Source organism: Miscanthus floridulus, chromosome 12 (genome assembly GCF_019320115.1).
Source record: "Miscanthus floridulus cultivar M001 chromosome 12, ASM1932011v1, whole genome shotgun sequence".
Taxonomy (NCBI): domain Eukaryota; kingdom Viridiplantae; phylum Streptophyta; class Magnoliopsida; order Poales; family Poaceae; genus Miscanthus; species Miscanthus floridulus.
The window spans coordinates 52,348,800-52,368,215 of NC_089591.1; the positions used below are offsets into that span (position 1 = coordinate 52,348,800).

A 19,416-nucleotide genomic window follows, 5' to 3' on the forward strand; every position below is an offset into this window, starting at 1 on the left:
CCTTAACATCATTGGTCGTGGTGGAGTAGCGTTCTTAGGGAGTGTTTGGCCGGCTGTAAAGCCGCTCGGTGCTGATTTATATGATTGATTTTTTTAGAGAAAAAAATACTATAACATGACTTATAAGTCAGCGAATAAGCTGATTGATAAGATCAGCCGAACACTCCCTTAGATTATAGCAAGGAACAATGGTAACGAGTAACAACCTAACAATGATCACTCACTACGTGACGAGGCGTAAAAACACTACTGCTAGTTGGAGTTGTGACTCCATTGACATATCCCTCCGCCTTCCGCGGGAAGCAGAGTTGCTGTTTCTGCAGCCACGTCCGGAATGGATCTGGCCCTTGTTTAGTTCTTCAAAAGTATACTATATAAAAAGAAGATTTTCTGTCACATCAAACTTACGGTATATGTATAGGAGTATTAAATATAGATGAAATCAAAAACTAATTGCACAAGTTTGCTTTAACTTTGCGAGACGAATCTTTTGAGTATAATTAGTCAATGTTTGGACAATAATTCACAAATACAAACGAAATGCTACAGTAAAGAATCGTGCACTATGCAAAGTTTATGTAAACTTTGCCGAACTAAACGCGCCCCTACCTGAACGTCACATCGCCTCCAACACGCAGGACAAAGGCGCCACTCCAAGGCTGTGTTTAAATGGCGAAATTTTTTGCAAAATGCTACTGTAGCACTTTTTATTGTTATTTGGCAATTAGTGTCCAATCATAGACTAATTAGGCTTAAAAGATTCGTCTCGTGAATTTCAACTAAACTGTGTAATTAGTTTTATTTTTTATCTATATTTAATGCTTCATGCATGTGTCTAAAGATTCGATGTGATGGGGAATCTTGAAAAATTTTATAAAATTTTCTGGAACTAAGGTAGTGTTTAGTTCCCAAAATTTTGCAATTTTTTTTAAGATTCCCCGTCACATCGAATCTTTAGACGCATGCATGAAGCATTAAATATAAATAAAAAATAAAACTAATTACACAGTTTAGACGAAATTCACGAGACGAATCTTTTAAGCCTAATTAGACTATGATTGGAACACTAATTATCAAATAACAACGAAAGTGCTACCAGTATAATTTCGCCAACTAAACAAGCCCTAAACTGGACCCAAGTCCAAAAGTGACAGTGTCAGCATCCCAAAGTCCAAACGAAAATAATGCAAAAAGGCAAGAGCTCGCCGGCAAGGCAGAATGTACTGCCGTCCTGCAGGTGATATGTTTACTCCACTACTGGTACTACCCAACCACCCTGATGAGTATACTCGTGCAATGACCAGACGTGCTGATCTTGTTGACGAGGGTTAGACGAGCCGATGGTGAGGAGTGGTGAATGGTTTGTTTTCATTTTGTTGAGCGAAAGCGAATGATGAAGCGAGTGAAGACTGCGTTCCGGTTGCTTTTGGCCTGGCGCACAACACAGTCGATGGCAGCTACGCTCGCACACTCCACGTCTACACTCACCAGCTCCGATCCGTCGTCCATGGCCGCCGCCACCACCTGCCTCCCTCTCTTCTTCCTCGTTTCACTACTGATCGCTGCCTCAACGTCGCCGTCTTCGGCGGCATCATCATCATCAGCGGCAGAGACGCCGCAAGACCTCCTGCTCGACTTCAAGCCGTCCCTGCAGGACCCGTCGGGCGCGCTCTCCTCCTGGTCGCGCTCCACGCCGCACTGCAACTGGCCGCACGTCACCTGCACCAGCGCCACCGCCAGAGCCGCCGCGAACGCGACCGTCTCCATCTACCTCTCCCTCCAGGGCCTCGGCCTCTCGGGCGAGCTGTCCGCCTCCTCGCTCTGCCGCGTGCCGGGGCTCGTCGCGCTCAGCCTCGCGTCCAACGGCTTCAACCAGACCAACCCGCTGGAGCTGTCGCGGTGCGCCTCGCTGGCCGCGCTCAACCTCAGCGCGGGCGCCTTCTGGGGCCCGCTCCCGGAGCAAGCTCGCGCTGCTCACCTCGCTCGTGTCGCAACAGCATCGGGGGGCAGGTGCCCGCCGGCCTCGCCGCGCTCGGCGGCGGCCTCCAGGTGCTCGACCTCGGGGGCAACCTGCTCTCCGGCGTGCTCCACCCGGTGCTGCTCGGCAACCTCACCGGCCTGCACCTCCTGGACCTAAAGATGGCAACGGGGACCGATCCCCGATTCCCCGCGGGGAATTCCCCTATTAGGGGACGGGGATGGAGTCAAATATGCCCCCACGGGGATCTAAACGGGGAGAAAACGTCCCCCGTCGGGTTTGGCGGGGATGGGTCTGGGGGAGCATTCCCCGTCCCCGATACCCGCATCCCCGCCCCGTTTATATACAGGCTTTGCTCTCTTTCCTGATGGCCCAACCAGCCCACGAAGGCCCAATGTCTTCTGAGTATATATAACAGCAATAACCCTAGTTCTACACCTTTGTGATGATTAATATCCTGCTTCTTGCTATTTAGCTATTTTTGGATTGTGATTCGTGGTGTACTCTAATATTGTGTCGATGAACTCATGTGAATGATGATGAATTAACCTGAATGGTGATGAACAAATGCAGGGACGGGGATCCCCGACGGGGATTTTTCCCCTCGTGGGGGCGGGGATGGGGGAGAAATCGTCCCCGTGAGCTTTGGCGGGGACGGGGACGGGGATTTTTTCTCCCCGCGGGGACGGGGATGGGGAGGCAACCTCCGACGGGGAATTCCCCGTTGCCATCTTTACCTGGACCTGTCCAGGAACCAGTTCCTCGAGTCCGAGCTGCCGCGGGAGATCGGCGGGATGAGCAGCCTCAGGTGGCTATTTGTGGCTCTTTCGAGTTACGAGCAACCAGTAAATTTTTAATATTAAGTATCTAGTTTAGATGATGTGTCTAGAGGATATGAGGTTTATTCTGAATTTGGGTAGAAAGTCCTTCACGTCTAAGTTCGTTATTACTGCTCGTGTTACTGAACTACAAGTTTATAGTAGGGGTACAAACGAGCGAAAGAGAAAAATGATCCCAAGTCTCTAGGTAGAAAGAGTGAACGGATGCTCAGAGCTCGATCGTTGCCTAGCCGTAGTGTTTGTGTTATATTCTTGTGTGTTTATTTTGTGTTCTGATCGGTTCAGGGTGATTCGATCAGTTCTCGATGGGTCGATCCCCTCCATGGGACGTCCTACTTTTTCTTTTATAGACAAAGAGAAAGCATGAGTTATAGCGGAGGAGAAGAGAAGAAGTCATTCAGGATCAACGGACCCTTCTTCATGCGGGTCCTGCCAACCCTTGTAGATGTCAACAGGGGTAACTCCACGTCGCGGCCCTGTCCGTCACTAGCGCCACGCGCAGGTGTCGTCTGCCGGTCATGAACGTTCCATTCTGTCCCTGACGGACGTCGTGATGAACTAACGTGTCTGTCAGCGTTCGTACGATGGTTAGGCAGAATAGCACCGGCACGCCCGACGCTGTTCTTGATGTGAACCCTCAGGTATGGCCCATCACGGCTACGGGTTACACCAGGGCGTGACGGTCTCTTCCTTGGTGTCAGAGTTTTAACCTAGGCCCTTACACCTAGACCTAGAGTGGTTGGCGGCGGTATGTGACCCCAGTCGGGCGAGGCGGAGCCCGTGGTCTCGGGGTCGGGCGAGACAGAGCCCTCCCCTAGAGGTCGGGTGAGGCAGAGCACGCGGCCTCGGGGTTGGACGAGGCGGAGGCCTGAGCGAGGCGAGCCCGCGGCCTCAGGGTCGGGCGAGGCAGGAGCCCACCCCCGGAGGTCGAGCGAGGCGGAGCCCGCCCTTCGTAGCCTCGGGGTCGGGCGAGACTGGAGCTCTTGACTGCTCGAATGAATCGATGTTGATGGTCATTAGCTCATCCTCTTCGGGTACCCTAGTATTGGTCCCCGACTAGTAGCCCCCGAGCCTACGGAGGAGTAGAATACTCCTTCGGAGGCTTTTCCGAATGGGAGGACTTTGAGGGCCTTGGCCTTCTTTTGTCGCTCATGGCATGACCTAGGGACGGTGATTCCCTTTCGTCGAGATTGGACCCCTTGGGGGTATAACTGTGAGATTTGGTGGGTCGAAAAAGGTCTTTCCTGATTCCGACCCCTACGGGGGTCTGTTGTTCTGTGACCGCGCATTCGGTCTCCTTACGAGTCCAACTTTCCTCGAGCCCCCTGCCGTAGTAGGGGTCCGGTCGAGGATTGGCTCGTCTTTGCGATCCATTTTCCCTCAAGCAGTTTTTTCTGATAAAAACGAAGGGGCTGAGCCGTGCCATGATTTTCCTTTATGGACGAATCATGGCACTCGATGAGCTTTTAACGGGCTAGTCCGAATGGGGCCCCGGCATCTCGTTCGTGGGGGTCCGATTTGGGTCAACTGGTGGCCGACTTCAGATTCTCAGCGGTCAATCCATATAGTTCTCGGGCCCATTCGACCGGTTCCGAGGGCTCTCTACCTTTCTTCGAGGAAAAACCATGGATCGTATCTGGCCGAGACTCGAACGTGGGCCGAGATGCCCGCGGAGCTCGTGCGCCTGGGTTCTGGCCGCTAGCAGGCCCATCCCTTTCCACTCCTCACTCTAAAGGTGCCAAGAGTGGTTGTCGAACTCGTTGGTGGGCCAACCTTCGAACTCCTAGGCCTAGACGGGCCGTAGGAGCCTTTTTAGCTTCATATCCCTTTTACCTGTGACGGGTCGTAGCCTATTTAGGGGAGGCAAAACGTTCATCACATTTTCTGAGGGAACAACCATAGGCTATGTGTGCATTCCTCGTGACGAGTCATGGTGACAGGTCATGGCAGGCATGGAGATCTAGGCGGACGGTTAGTTTCCTCGCACCCAGTCGCCCCTATAATACCAAGGGGCTAGCCCTTCATGTTTTGTACGCACGCCTGCATCTCTACCTCCACAGCCATGCCGCCGCCGCCTAATGCTTAGGTTTCCTACCTCCGCATCTCTGCCATCGTTGAGACCTGCATCCATCCGTCCCCCACCTCTAATGAATTCGTGGTGCCATTTCGACATCACCTTCCAGCTGCAATGAAGGGGCTCGTCCGTCGTAGGTCTTCTTTGCGCACGGACCTCAGCTGAGGAGTGGTTGCTGCCCGACAATGAGGAATTTGTCGTCGCCACCCAATGGCTACGTGGTGTCGTTCGCCCACTTCCACGAGCATGGGCTCACGACCCCCGCCCACAAATTTCTTCAGGGGCTGCTGCACTACTACAAGATTGAGCTGCAGCATCTCGATCCCAATGGGATCCAACACATGGCGGCGTTCGTCGTGCTGTGTAAGGGATTCCTAGGGATCAGCCCCCACTTTGACTTGTGGAGGCATTTCTTCGCTATCAACCTCTAGACGAAGAGGGAGAAAAAGCGGTAGGCAGAAGCTACACATGCCGATGGGGGGCACCAGCATCTAACTTTGGAACAATTGGGTCGGCGAGTACCCGTCCATAGTGGCTCTCGACGTCCAACAAGGGGTGGCACTCGCAGTGGTTCTACCTTAAGAATGATGCCACTGCCCCTCTGCTGGAGTTCACCGGGCACCTGATCAAAGAGGCCCTAGAGCAGTGGAGGAAGTAGGGCGTCGCGTAGAAGGACAAGATGAAGATCTAAGACCATATCGCCGCCATCCACATCTTGAAGGAGAATGGCCGAAGGGGTCGGCCGTCATTGGGGCTTACCACGCGAGGAGGGTGGCGCTGTTGACTGATGCACACTCTCCCACTATACACAATGGCGCTCGAGGCATCGTTCGATGAAATGGCGCTTGCCGAGGGAACGCTCTCCAAATTCGAGATCACGCAATGCATCAAGGATGCGATGGAGCCTTTGTGAGATGACGCAGGGTGCCACCCTCGACTTCGTCTACCTGGTGTCGGGCACCCTCTAATGTGGCCGGAGCCAGGCTACGTCGTCTTTGTAAGTTTCCTTTTCTCTTGCCTTCTCTTCAATTGATTTTCTGACCCCATGATACTAACTTTGAGGGGGTAGGACCTAGCCGAGGGACCTCATCCTCATGGATCACCCAGCGCCGTTGCCGAGGGATTCGGCCGTGAGGACGATGAATCATGCCGAGGGCAAGCAGGCTGAGGAAGGCGAAGGAGGACAAGAAGAGAAAGAAGCAGCGTAAGCTGTAGGCGTGGGAGCAAGGGGAGGACACCGACGATGATGATGACTTTGATGATGGTGACGATGATGAGGTGATGGAGAAAGAAAATCGATAGCCGATGATATCGAGTGGGACAACCTAGAGAATGAGGATGTGCTAACTAGGCATTGGTCATCCTTGCAGGCATTGGGACCCTTCCCATTCCATGGAGGGGAGGGCACATCAAGGGAGCCAGCTGGGGCAGGGATGTACCATCGGCCTACCTAGGAGACAATAGAGGCGGGTGGCTCTATTGTCGTGCCTGAAGAACCAAAAGGAGCTGGGCGTTCTGCTAGTGTGCCCCAGGAGCTGCTAGGGGCAAGCCCCTCTGCCTAGGAGCAGGGTGCGGGCTTGAAACGACCTCATTCCAACGAGGTAGAGCAAAGTTTGGGGGGTTCACCCCCCAAATGCATCTACCGTCCGACGATGCTGAGGTGAGTTATCAATTCCTCTATTTTTTCCTATTTAAGTCAGATTTTATTGTGACTTATGTTTTTCATCCCATGAAGCATTGGCAGACAGTGAAATCCTTTGGCGCTAGCGCCAAAGAAGAGCATCACCCTCCAATCGAGGTGGCAACCGACGGCTGGTGTCGCGCCTGTTTAGGTAGGAGCGGCGCCTGTGTGACCACGTCACCGGTGAGTCAGGCGCAGCCCATGGTGGTGCCTTCGAAGGTTGTGGAGCAGCCGGTGACGGCCGTGATACTGCTGCCGATGGCGGAACAGATGGGGCTATCGACCAGTGCTCGTGGCACCAACCGTGGTGGGCGCGGCGTAGTCAGTCATGACCCTATTGATGTAGGTGGAGGTGGCGGCGTCTGTGATAGATGGGTCACAGCTGGTCGCTACTACAGCGGTGCCTGAGGCACCGACATGACCTGTGCCATTGGTGGCCTAAGCGATGGTGCCTGGCATGGGCCTAGATAGAGGAGGATGTGGCCAAGGGTCCCCAGGAGTCGTGGTGATGGAAGAGAGGTTGGTGTCTGCACCATTGACCCCTTCTGTCGCCAGAGGGGGCGTCCCGATGGGGACATCACGACGACAGGGGTTGGTGACTGCTTGGAGCCGGTGGAGAGTCATCCCTAGGCCTTGACGTTGGTGGGCAGTGGCTCGCCCATGTGGGGCGAGCCCTTGCTCCAGTGGGTGGATCCATAGGATCCGGCGTTGGTGCTTTTTACCCTAGATGACGCCGCAGAGAGCATGGAGCAGACGAGCCTCAATGTAGGGATCATGTCCGTGCTCGAGGCCCTAGACCATGCCATGGGCGCATTGCGTGATGTTGTTGTTCCCTTTGGATGGGTATTGCTTGGTCCTACTTCTTGCCCTTATCTTCCTTTATATACTTTTTGTATCCTAACCATCATCTTTTTGTAGTCCCTTATAGCTCATAGCTAGGGGAAATCTTGGTTCCTTCATCAACAGAAGGAAAGCCTAGGACCGCCTCATCAAGGAGGCATGACTACGCGGGGAGGTAATATCTCAGCTTGTTGCCACCCAGCAGAGGGTGGCTGAGCTGACCCCCCTCGCTAAGGAGGTGGCCAATTTTCAGTCACTGGGTGGCTGAGGCCCATCGGGATGCTGATGAGGCTAAGAAGGCATTCGAGGACCTATCGATGAGGTCATGGAAGGATGATGAAGAAGCCACCAGGGCCAGGAAGGAGCGAGATGAGTTGCTCCAGAAGGACGCTGAGACCTGCCAGAGGATTCTTGACCTTATGGGCAAGGTTGAGAAGGAAAGGGATCTAAAGCTAGGGGGCCGAGGAGAAGCTCATGGCCCTAGAGAAGAGGGCAAGCCTAGATGCCGTAGCAGTCGCTTGGCTGCGTAAGGAGTGGGATGAACTGATCTAATCGATGGAGAGGCTTCGCTAAGAACATGGCATGGCTCGCGAGGAGCATGACCAGGCTTTTTGAGAGCGTGACCAGGCCTGTCAAGAGCGCGATGATGCATAGCAGAGGGTTGGCTCCCTCTAGGCTGAGCTCAAAAGTACGACAACCCAGTGGCTGGAGGCCGAGAGCGTTTTTGCTAGGGCTCGCTGTGGATCTTGCTGAGGCGAGGAGGAATCTTGAGGCAGAGAGTGACGAGCTCGGTATCCTAATTGCCACCCTTAGAGTAGTCTACAATGACCTTGAGGTGGTGCGGTCGGAGGGGACCAGCTCGCTTGTGGCCCGTGCCATCGAAATCACGGCTCAGGTGCGCCAGCTCGAGAGGAATGACCTTCACATAGGGTCAATCAGTCCTTCATGATTGCTCGTTCTCATTATGGGGACATCATCGATCTAGAGGCGATGAGCCATGGCTACGCGCCCAGTTATGAAGTCCACGAGTTGGAGAAGATGGAAACAGTGATGGCTCCCCTTTCGCAGGACCTGACGAATAGGATAGAAGGCATAGTTCTCCCCCGAAGGGGCTAGTTAGTTAAATAGGTTGGGCGATCATTTTTGTAATAATCGAACAAGTTCCAACCCTTGTGTTTTGTTCGAACAAGGCTGTTCTTTTATTTTGGTGTGAACAAATTTGTTTTTTTCCTTGTCGGGTTTATAAACCCAGGGTCCCTAATGGGCCTACTTCCTAGTAGAAGCTCAGGCCCAGCAGACGATGTTGTGAACGACCTGCAACTCCTGGGCCGGCCTAGGTACCTAACGGCAGACCGGAAGAGCGATCCAGTCTTCGACCAGAAGGCCTGGCCAAGGAGGGGATGATGCTCGCTTTTGACTCTAACCCGCCTCTTCGATCGGAAGGCCTAGCCAAGGAAGGAACGAGGCTCGCCTCTGACTCTGACCCTGCCTCTCCAATTGGATAGCCTAGCCAAGGAAGGAATGACGCTCAGTCTCTGACTCCAACCCAGCCTCTCCGATCAGAAGGCCTAGCCAAGAAAGGAATGACGCTCATCTCCAACTATGACATGCCTCTCCTCTGCTTACAGCTCTTCTCCGACCGGTGCAGTCAGAGCCGACTAGGAAATGACCGAATGGAGACGCCCGCTCGATAAGGACCCTAAAAAATCAGACGGAGCAAGTAAGATAGGGCGCTCAAGTCAACCACAATACCAAGGACCTTACCGTGCACACCTGCAAGATAGTATTGTCAGGTCATGTCAGAAGCGTACTTTATAACCTTCTAGACATGTCAGAACAATGAACAGTGTTGTGGGCGCCGATTTTTGTCCTATGGTATGTTAGGCGCCGACATTTGCCATACCAGAAGAACACTGATGGAACCAACCACATACATCTAGGCATCAACAGTATTATGGGCGCCGACAAATCATCTTGTACCCGACTGGCATGGGCAACAAGACTAGGTAGTGCGCGCGCAGCGCGCACACACACACACTACTCACTTGTAAGGCCATCTCCTTCATCTATAAAAGGGGATGTGCCCTCTCTGGACAACCAGATCGATAGACAACGGACAACAGACAGATCATTCCAGCTCACTCTCTGCTTGCTTTAGACATTCTAAAGCTACACATAGCCCACGTTTGAATACTTAGCGCACGTAGGAGCTCCCATCACTCTTGGTCCCTTCGGTCTAGAGTCTGATCGGACCTTTAACACCCCCATCTTACTCCTACTCGTTTGTAACCCCACAACAAACTTCGAGCACCTGGGTGTAGGAATAAAGTCACCGACCGACCCAAATTAGACGTTAGGGCGCGTTGCCTGAACCAGTATAAACCCTATGTCATTGAGTGCTAGGCCACATCCGATCATAACATACAACAAAATGATAAATATTTACTAGTTGGCCACTTTTTGCACCGATAGTTGGCGCCATCCGTGGGGTCAAGGCCGTACGTTCACGCTTTTGGTCATTGGATAGCCCACCTTTCTGCCATCTTCAGCATGGTGGGCTCAAGCGATATGACTTGCTTTAGCTCACTAGAGTTTCCCACACTCCCACTGATGAGGACATCACTCCTTCAGGATGTACCCGCTGATCCTCCAACCTTCATGCAAGGTCCAATGACCCAGGCTCGAATGCGTCAACTCAATTTAGAGGTGAGCTCGTTCTTAAGCGATCCTTTTTATACTTTTGAGAATAGACTACTTACCTAACGATGTTATCTTTCTTAGGAACATTGGAGAGGGTCATGAGGGACTTAGAGGAAGAGGTGGAGGCGTTGATGACTGGCAAGGACATTCAACAGAAATCGGAGGCCCTGTCCAACATGATTTCGAGTCCTGCCTCGGCCTTTAGGACCTAGTCTGCCTTAAACTGGTCACCCAGGATGCATTCGGACTCTGTTTTCAACTGATCCACATATGGTTAGAAAGCTAATTTGATAAGTAAGCCAATACAAGTGGTCTCACATCAAAAGGCCTTCAGAATCAACAGAAATCATTGAAACAAGTTAGCGTGTAGAATCTGTCAAGGTGTTGTAACACTGTCTTTTGGTCCGTTGGACCGTGTATCGTGTTTGGGCCCATTAGGGGGCGTGTATAGGGCAGGCGATGACCCTAAGACCTTTATATTCATATGCCACTGCCATCATTAGGTTTTGGGTTTTACTTAGATTAATCTATCAAGAACAGTTTCGTCGTTCATCGGTTTGTGAGACCCCAACTTCGTGAGATTAAACATTCATCTGCAATTTGGTTGCTTTCTTTCTTGTGTTCTTCGTTGCGCAGGCAAAGATTAGCCTTCTTGGCGAGGTCAACTGGCTTTGTGTCTCGGTTGATAAATAGAGGAGTTGTGGTGCTAAGATTGCAGGATTCAATCTTTCGATATAAAGCCAGATCGGTGTATCATTCTCCGCCACAACGATAGTTATCACTACCTAATGAAAGATCAGGATCCCCGTTCCTATTAAGTGGTAATCAGAGCTAAGGTATACTATCAGGTTCACATTTATCCCCTAGTTTTGAGTGTTTTGTATTCATCCCATAGTCCAGTGCCATGTTTTTTTCCTGTCCTTGAATCTTCCACGCCATAGCCTTTGCATATTTTGGTTTTAGAGTCCGTCGTGTTGAGTTTGTATCCTGGTCAAGGTCTTGTTGCTGGTTAGGTCATGTTATAGTCCAAGTTTGTGTGTTTTCCCCCTATCATTTTCATCAAATCCTTGCTGCTGTGACCAATTTTATGCACATTGTTCCCGTTTTGTCCTCTAATTCGGAGCCAATTCTTAAAACAGGTTTTAGTTTTCGCATACGAACTTCAGATTTCGATGTTCCATATATCAAAATCAATTAGAAAAAAATTTCAGATCCGTCTATCCCCATGTTGTCAGGGTTGGAAATTTTTAGTTTGGTCAAAAACTTGTCACAAGATCCTCTTTTCGTGGTCACAGGCTTTTTGTTGATTTTGAGCACGTCTTCTGAAATTTCCACAGTCCACGCCTTTCACTTGTTTAAGCTAATATTTTCTGTGGTTACTTCTTTTGTGCTCCTAAGTGAAGAAAAAATATAAAAAAAATAAAAAGTCAAAATTTCCCCAAAAAACAACGACAACCTAAAAAATAGAAAAATGGGGGCAAAAGAGGAACAATATCTAGAGGAGCACATAGAGAAGGCCAAAGTGAGTTGTGTTAGCGTGTGTTGTCTGGTTTCTTGTTTGTGTTGCTGTTGCCATCCATCATACTTGTTTTTCACACCCCTGTCACCTTGCTATCCACCATACTTGTTTGTTACACACCTGGTATTTAAAACATTTTAGACCAGCAATGAGAATAAGTACTTTGGACTATAATTCAGCATTACTTTCTGTTACTGACCTATGTGCCAGATATACATATTATTCTTTGTGTGCCTTCCAAGCTCCACAAACTCTTCAGATCAGTATAGAAAATGAGCCTTGCAATCTTGGTACCACTGCCTCACAGGTATCACGAACCAGCCGTCGGTTGTACCGACCACTGCTTGCAGTTGATAAAAACTTTGTAAGAGCTTGGTAAGACACTTCCACTTGCTGTAAAAAGTGAGACCACTGCAACCACGTAGTCATTTGGTAGGGATAACTTTCACCTGTTTGTTCCTATTTTTGTGTTTACAATGGTAGGAGGTGATCAGACTGGAGATAACAATCCTAAGGGTTTCAACGAGTGTCAGCCAAGAGCAACTACAAGCTGTTGTAGAGGATGCCTAAAAAAAGGATGAATAAGGCCGCAAGAAGGCTGTCACTGATAGCACTCATTGAACTCAACATTGGCAACAACATGGAGAGATTGGACAAAGGAATTTCCATGCTAACCGACAAGGTTACTGAGCTGGAATTCTAGAAACCTTGGTGGCGGTCAACAACAATGACGTCTCCGGCAGCAACACCGATGGTCTCTTGCCAGAAGACATGGTGCATGATGTCACTGGGAACGTAGATCGAGCAGCCTTCCGACAAGCAAGATTACGACAACGTCTTCGCCGCAACACGATAGGTATAGGTGGTGTCCACCACCATCAAGGTAATAATCACTGTGTGACCGATGATCCTTATGCTAAGATTAAGTTCACAATACCATCTTTTCTGGGTCATTATGATGATGAGGGATATCTTGATTGGGAGATGACTTTAGAACAAAAGTTTAGTGCTCACCTTGTGCCTGAGCATCATAGAGTTCGACAAGCTACTAGTGAGTTTAAGGATTTTACCATTATTTGGTGGAATGGGCTAGCGGACATAGGATGCTTTACCCGATTCATGGGAAGAACTTAAGATAGCTATACATGATCATTTTGTTCCTCCTTCTTATCATAGAGACTTTAGAACAAGGATAAAAATTTGTATAGGAATTACTATGGTGAGCTCCAAAAGGGATTGATGTGTTGTAGTGTTGTGGAGGGGAATGAAGATTCCATTTGTCAGTTTTTATTCAGGGTTTGAGGTGTGAGATTCAAGACATTGTTGATTATAAAGAATTTAACACTATTAACCAGTTATTTCAGTTTGCTATGCTTGCAGAAAAGGAATTGCATGGGTGTGAACAATAGAGCAAGGGCAAGGTCAGCACCACATACACACCATGATCGGCACCATCTTCGGAGCTGACCAAGCCAACCACTTTTTGGCCACCTCCACCAGCGAGCAAGCGACCAACGGCCTCTAGAGTTACCTGCTACACCTAAGGCACCTCCCGCACGACCTTTAGATTCAAGTAAAAATTCTTTGTAGGTGCCTACGAAGAGTGCCTCATCCGTTGTATCGATGGGACGCACTTCAGGCATTCAGTGCCACTGTTGCCATGGCATTGGCCATGTGTAGAAGGATTGCCCATGTCAGCAGGCATATATTGCTACAGAAGATGGTTACATCAGCACCTCTGAACATTGAGGATGAAGAAGACCAAGATGCAGATGAGGAGGATGGCGAAGTCCTTGGTGACAAGGCAACAATGTCCTATAGGAGCATCATTGTACAGCGGGTGCTTAGCTCACAAGTACAGCAACCTAAGAAGCTACAACGCCATAACTTGTTCCAGATTTTCTTCGTCGTCAGCAACCATCGAGCATGTGTCATTATTGATGGAGGTAGCTACAATAATTTGGTGAGTTTTGAATTGGTCAAGAAGCTTGGCTTGACCACACGCCCGCACCCACAGTCCATACCATATTCAGTGGCTAAATGATTCTGGTAAAGCAAAGGTAACACAAACTTGCAGAGTATCATTTTCCATTGGTTCTTATGCTGATTCTATTAATTGTGATGTGGTACCTATGCAAGCTTGTTCACTCTTATTGGGTCATCCTTGGGAACATGATAATGATGCTACACACCATGGTAGAAGTAATAAATACACCTTTGTGCTTAAAGGAAAGAAAATTACTTTGGTACCTTTGACCCCTGCTCAAATTATACAAGCTGATAGAGAATGCGCTGCTAGTTTGAATGATGTTCAATCTGAAAATCAGCAAGTTGCTAATTCTATTCTCTCACCTAAAAAGGACAAGTCTACATCTATTTCTAGGGCCGAAGGGATTAAATTGAAGGGTGGTGTTATGCTTGCAACAAAATATGACTTTGCGGAAATTTCTGATGATGATATTTGCTATGCTTTGGTATGCAAACGAGCTATGTATTCGCTTGATGATATTGTTAGCTCGGTGCCTCCCGCTAGTCACTAACCTTTTGCAGGAGTATGAGGACATTTTTCTAGCTGAGATACCCCTAGGGCTGCCACCTATGAGAGGGATAGAGAATCAAATTGATTTGATTCTAGGGAGCAATCTTGCCCAATCTGAGCTGTCTATCGAACCAATCCCGAGGAGACTAAGGAAATTCAGCGGACAAGTCTAAGACCTTTTGGACCACTGGGTATGTATGTGAAAGCCTCAGTCCTTAGTGTCGTTCCTATACTTTTAGTTCCTAAGAAAGATGGAACTTGGCGTATGTGTGTTGATTGTAGAGCCATCAATAATATTACTATTCGGTATCGTCATCCTATTCCTAGGCTAGACGACATGCTTGATGAGTTGTGTGGTTCTATAATTTTCACCAAGATTGACTTGCGAAGTGGCTACCACCAAATTAGAATGAAACTTGGAGATGAATGGAAAACCGCAGTTTAAAACCAAATTTGGGTTGTATGAGTGGTTAGTAATGCCTTTTGGTTTGACCAATGCACCTAGCACTTTTATATGCTTAATGAATGAGGTTTTGAGAGCTTTTATTGGTCGTTTTATGGTAGTTTACTTTGATGATATATTGATTTACAACAAGTCTTTTGATGAACATATGGATCACTTACATGCTATTTTTAATGCTTTACGTGATGCATGTTTATTTGCTAACCTTGAGAAGTGCATCTTTTGTACTGGATTGAAGTTTCTTTTCTTGGCTATGCTATAACTCCTACAAGGAATTGAGGTGGACGAGATGAAAATTGAAGCCATAAAGAGCTGGCTGGTTCCCCAAACCAGTCACACAGGTGAGGAGTTTTCTTGGTCTTGCAGGATTCTACCGCCGCTTCGTGAAAGATTTTAGCACCATCGTTGCCCCGTTGCATGAGTTGATGAAGAAAGGGGTGGTGTTTCATTGGGGAAATGCACATGAGGAGTCCTTTGACACTTTGAAGGACAAGCTCATACATGCACCATTGCTATAACTTCCAAATTTTTGTAAGACTTTTGAGCTAGAATGTGATGCTAGTGGAATTGGCATTGGGGGTGTTTTGATGCAAGATGGTAAACCCATTGCTTACTTTAGTGAAAAATTGCATGGTCCTGTTCTGAATTATTCCACGTATGATAAAGAATTGTATGCACTTGTCTGTTCTTTAGAGACGTGGCATCATTATTTGTGGCCTAAAGAATTTGTTATTCATTCTGATCATGAATCACTTAAGTATCTTCGTTCTCAATATAATCTGAATCATAGGCATGCTAAATGGGTTGAATTTATTGAATCTTTTTCTTATATTATCAAACACAAGGAAGGGAAGGATAATATGATTGCTGATGCTTTGTCTAGATGATATACATTGCTGTCCCAACTTGATTGTCGGATTTTTAGGGCTTGAATCAGCAAAAGAACAATATGAGCTTGATCTTGATTTTAAGGATGTGTTGCTAAATTGTAGAGAGGGATGTACATGGAATAAGTTTATGATCAATGATGGGTTTTTGTTTAGAGCTAACCGCCTATGCATTCCAGTTGGCTCCGTTCGTCTTTTGTTGTTGCAGGAGGCACATGGAGGCAGATTGATGGGATATTTTGGAGCCAAAAAGACAGAGGAGGTGTTGTCCACACATTTCTTTTAGCCTAGGATGAGGTGAGATATAGAACGGTACGTGGCTCGGTGCACCACATGTCAAAAAGCTAAGTCGCTGTTGAACCCACATGGTTTGTATATGCCTCTTTTTGTTCCTTCTACTCCTTGGGCTGATATATCTATGGATTTTATGTTGGGTTTGCTAAGGACTAAGAGGGGGAGGGATAGTATTTTTGTGGTGGTTGATCGTTTTTCTAAGATGGCACATTTTATTCCTTCTTATAAGAGCGACGATGTTGTTCATATTGCTAACCTTTTCTTTTAGGAAATTGTATGCTTGCATGGTATGCCTTCTACTATTGTTTTAGATCACGATGCAAAATTCTTGAGTCATTTTTTGTGCACTTTGTGGAATAAATTGGGGACCAAGCTGCTATTTTCTATAACATGTCATCCCCAAACTAATGGGCAAACTGAGGTAGTGAATCAAACATTGTCCACCATGTCGAGAGCAATTTTGAAGCACAATTTGAAGATGTGAGAAGAATGTTTGCCGCATGTGGAGTTTGCATATAACAGGGTGGAACATTCCACCACCAAGGTAAGTCCTTTTTAGGTAGCGTATGGTTTTAACCCTCGTGCTCCTATTGATCTTTTGCCTTTACCTACCGCTAAAAGAACACATAGTGATGCTAGAGAGCGTGCTGATTTCATTCGTAAGTTGCACAAAACAACTAAAGCAAATATTGAAAGAATGAATAAAAAGTATAGAATTGCTGGTAGTAAAGGTAGAAAAGAAATTAAACTTGAACCGGGTGATTTGGTTTGGTTACATTTGAGAAAAGGTAGATTTCCTGAGCTACATAAGTCTAAATTAATGCTAAGAGCAGCTGGTCCTTATAAGATAATTGAGAAAATAAATAATAATACCTACAAACTTGAGTTACCACCCAAGTTTAGGGTTAGTCCCACCTTTAACATTGCAGATTTGAAGCCTTATTTGGGAGAAGAAGATGATCTTGAGTCAAGAATGACTCAGTTTCAAGAGGGGGAGGATGATGAGGACATCACTCCTTTGGATGTACCCGCTAATCCTCCAACCGTCATGCAAGGTCCAATGACCTAGGCTCGAATGTGTCAACTCAATTTAGAGGTGAGCTCGTTCTTAAGCGATTATTTTCATACTTCTGAGAATAGAGTACTTTCTAATGATGTTATCTTGCTTAGAAACATTAGAGAGGGTCATGAGGGACTTAGAGGAAGAGGTGGAGGCATTGATGACCGGCAAGGACGTTCAACAGAAATCGGAGGTCCAGTCCAATATGATTTCGAGTCTGTCTCGGCCTCCAGGACCAGTCTACCTTAAACTGGTCACCTAGGATGCATCTAGACTCCGTTTTTGATGATCCACATATGGTTGGAAAGCTAATTTGATAAGGAAGCCAATCCAAGTGGTCTCATGTCAATAGGCCTTAGAATCAATGGGAATCATCGAAATAAGTCAGTGTCTAGAATCTACCAGGGTGCTGCGACACCGTCTTTTGGTCAGTTGGACCGTGTATCGTGTGTGGGCCCATTAGGGGGCATGTCTAGGGTAGGCGATGACCCTAAGACCTTTATAATCATACGCCACTACCATCATTAGGTTTTGGGTTTTGCTTAGATTAATCTGTCAAGAACAGTTTCACCGTTCATCGGTTTGTGAGACCCCAACTTCGTGAGATTAATCATTCATCTACAATTTGATTGCTTTCTTTCTTGTTCTTGCTTGTGTTCTTCATTGTGCAGGCAGGGATTAGCCTTCTTAGCAAGGTCAACCAGATCCATGTCTCGGTTGATAACCAGAGTTGTGGTGCTAAAATTGCAGGGTTCGATCTTTCGATCTGAAGCCAGATCGGTGTGTCATTCTCTGCCACAACGATAGTTATCACTACCTGATGGAAGATCGGGATCCCCATTCCCATTACCCACCTATTGGGATATGGGTTCCTCCCATCTTCGAGCCATCCTAGACCTTCCTCTTTGGAAGCCTAGACTTCATCGCCGACCAGCTCGGCGTGCTTCGCCTTCGCGAGGAGGCACTTGTCCCGACGCCCGTCGGAGGAGGAGCGCCCTCTGTCGGCTCCGGGATGATCGACGACCTCAATGACAAGGCGCCTGTGCTTCGCTCTGAGCCTATGCTGGGCTCAAGCCCCACTATGAGTAATGTACATACTATTATTTACTTGCTATTTACTATCTTTCGCCAACTCTCTAGAGGGACCCCGTTGTCCCCACCGTGACCACCATGCAACTGGTTCCCCTATGGCCCCACGTCCCCCGTAGATGCATACGCATGGGGGCTTCGAAGGATGCTGACGCCACCCCCTCTCACATCTAAATTCATGGAGATAGCGGGCTATGCTCCCACCTCTTTCCATGACCTCATGGATGACGAGGTTGAAAGCGACGGCTCTAGTATTGGCGACATCGTAGCACCAAGCCACCCTCTGTCCTAGGAGTGTGCTATGGCAGATGCTTAGGGACAGTCGTCGGTGGTAGCAGAGTCCCTACAGACTCACACCCCTCCGAACCCTCATGCGTGTGTAGGAGCACGATGAGGAGCTATGACAAAGGTGGCAAAGCTAGCCACCACCAGCGCCGGCACGCTCGGCGTGGCACGCTATGCCCCACGCGCATAACCCAACGAGTGGCACCCAGGGTTGCGCCTGCTAGGTCCAGCGCAACATCATTGATGGGGGGAATGATCCCCCATAGTTCGCTCAGGCTGGCCAAAACATCATCGCTGTGGCAATGCTTATGCGTGGCCTTCTAGAGCCTGTCGACCCCCAGGAGCAGGCGGTCCACCAAAACCTCCGAGCGCTGGTGGAAACCGCCGCCGTACAATAGGCAGAGAGCTCTATGTCATGACACTGACTCGTGGCCTCTCTCCCCACTAGAGGAATGGGGGGGCTAGTCAAACCACTCCATCCGCTTACCACTATAGTCACCGGGCATGAAACAAGAGGCTGTAGCTGCACCATAGCCTAACCTAGCGCTCACTCCATACCGGCCACCTGTGCATGAATGCCTTGGGCTAAACTGAGATGCTTGCAGCGTCATCAACAATCGATGCCAAACCCAGTGTGATGATGACGTCTATCATGGGACAGTGAGAGTAGGCAGCATGGGCCCTAGCTGGACCATAGAGGGGAGTGGGGAACACACCCTAGGCATAGTCGCCAACCAGACGACTAGAGTCCTAGCCTAGATGGCTCGGAACCCAGGGCCTTTGGCCATCGCATCTAGAGAGCGTCATTCCCACAGCGCTTCTGACCACCCACCAACATGGCCAAGTATACCGGGGAGACAAATCCTGGCATATGGCTCAAAGACTTCTAGCTCACCTACTGAGCCGAAGGAGTGAATGATGACCACTTCATCATTCAATATCTCCCCATCTGCGTGGGGGAACATGTTCGAGCATAGCTCAAATTTCTCCCGCATGACAGCCTCCGTGACTGGGCAGATCTCAAGAGGATCTTCATTGGGAATTTCCAAGGGACATATGTCCGTCCTAGGAATTCCTAGGACCTCAAGAGCTGCCAACAGAAGCCCAATGAGTCCCTACAAGATTACATCCGTAGGTTCTCAAAATGATGCAACTCCCTTCCTGATGT

The 19,416-nt window shown here is 48.6% G+C and overlaps 1 pseudogene; it reads left to right on the top strand.

Moving 5' to 3' along the window:
- Positions 1 to 1,177: 1,177 nt before the first annotated feature.
- LOC136495344 (probably inactive leucine-rich repeat receptor-like protein kinase At5g06940) overlaps positions 1,178 to 19,416 on the top strand; it is a 30,374-nt pseudogene continuing 12,135 nt past the window's right edge.